Source organism: Sinocyclocheilus anshuiensis, unplaced genomic scaffold (assembly GCF_001515605.1).
Source record: "Sinocyclocheilus anshuiensis isolate Anshui unplaced genomic scaffold, SAMN03320099.WGS_v1.1 scaffold262, whole genome shotgun sequence".
Classification (NCBI taxonomy): Eukaryota; Metazoa; Chordata; class Actinopteri; order Cypriniformes; family Cyprinidae; genus Sinocyclocheilus; species Sinocyclocheilus anshuiensis.
The window spans coordinates 674,402-676,926 of NW_015547650.1; positions in this window are offsets into that span (position 1 = coordinate 674,402).

A 2,525-nucleotide genomic window follows, 5' to 3' on the forward strand; every position below is an offset into this window, starting at 1 on the left:
CTCATTAAACTGCTTAACAACGAACGTCTCCGTTAAAAAAGCAGTTAACAAGCTGATGTACAACAGCATTGACACTAGCTCGATCTGTTCGTTAACTTGATGTGCTCAGTAATAACAATGATCTTTTTACAGCCGATTCATGAAATCATCTAATCGATTTACAATGTTTAAACTTTCAATAAGTCAGCTGTTCACTTAGATCATGTTAAACAAGTGCAATTTAACCACAATGAACAATGTTTTTCCCTGAGGTACTTACACTTGAAAAGAGCCGCGTCGCCGCCTTCCGCCATTTTCGAATATGACGCCTCCTCTCCCGTGGCCTCATGCGATAGTAAAGTGTCCATCGTATGCATGCTACGGAATTTGGGCGGAAGTAGTAGGTCATCCGGGTACTTCTCGCCTACTGTTTTTCGAATACTATGAATTCGGACATACTACTCGCCTCGCGTACTGTTTTTTGCTTACTGTATAGTATGGAAGTATGCGATTTCGGAAGCAGCTTATGTTTCTTCTTAGTTTTTACTTATCCGTTTTGTATATTACGGTTGTGTGTTATACCTAATGTTGTTAAATGAATGTTTATTGCATTGTTTCACTTTCACGTGTGTTACCATGACTTCTATAGATGTTATTATTTAAAAGCTGCTTGTGATGGGCTTTTGTTCATCATGTGACTTTCTCATTACCACCTGCATTTGGTGGTTATCAGTGTATTACAAAGGTACAAAACAGATTTCAGTACTTCAATAGGTTGGTATATTAACATTATATCAGTTAATGAAATTATGGTATTTAACTGTAAATTTAAGTTAAAACCGTAAAACCTAAAATGTTGCCACCGTATTTTTTACAGTAAAATTCCGGCAACCACAGCTGCCGTTTTTTTACCGTAAATTTTACGGAATTTTTTTTACAGTGTAGCAACCTCATGGTAACGTAGTGAATATCACTCAGAACACCTTAGCAACCAGGAACAACAACCAAGCATGATGGCAATGAGTTTTGCACAGGTATACACCAAGTTTCAAAATCATTTTCTTCTGAAAATGAAAAAAAAAAAATGCTGCCTTTTCCTTAACACTGACTATTGCAGCATAACTTGGAACCAAACAAGAAGCTGGAAAACTGTTTTATTTGAGTCAGAGCATACCTGATTGATTATGCGTAAATTAATGAATAAACTTTACATGTTGGACAAGTTCTGCCTCTAACATGTGGCCTGGTTTACACAGACAAACTATAACAAATGTTTGGTTACGATGATGATGATGACAACAGCGCCAGCCGGTCTGATTCAAATTTGTTTAGTCAATATCATAGAGACGTTAGACTGTCTGGAAGGCAGACATGCTTCTGCACACACACACACATTTAAGTGCCTCTACATTTCCATATTACAACACCGGCAATGATTACAGAATCCTTACTCAACCTTTTCTTCCACCCACGGCAAATATTAATCATTTTCTCACATGCAGTTAATAGGGTTGTTTACTGGAAATGATCTTTAAGACTCATTGATATATCGGTGATGAAGCATCAAGGTTTTGTTTAATTCCTTCTGTTTGTGTTTTATTTAAGACGTGTGCTGCACTCGTTCAATTGAAGGTCAAGAATCAATAGTAAAGGTGCGTAGCTGTGATTGTTCATGCGAGGGTGTGTTTGGTCGGTTCAGAAAATACTGCTTTCTGACTTGCTGGCAGCTGCATCATGTGTTATGACATAAGGACGGACTTAAAAGTGTGAGCTGTCTCATTTATCTTACTCTTTTTCAGTCTTTGCTCTTGCTCTGTCACTTTGATATAGTGTGCATCATATCTGCTTTGTTCAGTGCAACTTACAAATAGTTTGTTGAAGAACTTTTTAGTGGTGCTTGCCTGCGCAAAACTTGCCTGGGAATTTTCTTTTGACAATATCAGACACCTAAAGTCGTTCTTTATGATAATGACACACGGGCAGGATCATCTGTCTTTCATGTGGCTCACCTCCCACATTTCCTCTCATCACTTCTTCTATCTCTGTCAGACGGGTTGCAGGATGGAAATGCCTCTTGGCTGACAGAGTCTCCACATCAGACAGAGTCATAGTGAGGAAGACTGTAAAATCCAGACCCTGCGGTCTGATCAGGAAGGTCCCTACATATGTAAACCTCATTTACTCCTGTTTTACAGCCAAAAAATATAAATAGATAAAGAATACTAAGCTTCTAATTAGTGGTGCTTGCTACAATGAAAATTAAATCTGACAATGTAATGATCTGTGGATTCAGTGCTTAAATCATAGTGTTACATCATGTTTCTTCATTTAATTCAGATGTAAATATATTTCACATGCATTCATTGAGGCTAGACTGTGGATGAGTTAACAAAAGTTAAATAAATTTACACCATATGTATACTTTGGGAATAAATATATATGTGTATGTGTGTGTGTGTGTGTGTACTTGTTTATGCTACATTGAGGGGACCAAATGTCCCCACAAGGATAGCAAAACCTGAAATTTTTGACATTGTGGGGACCGG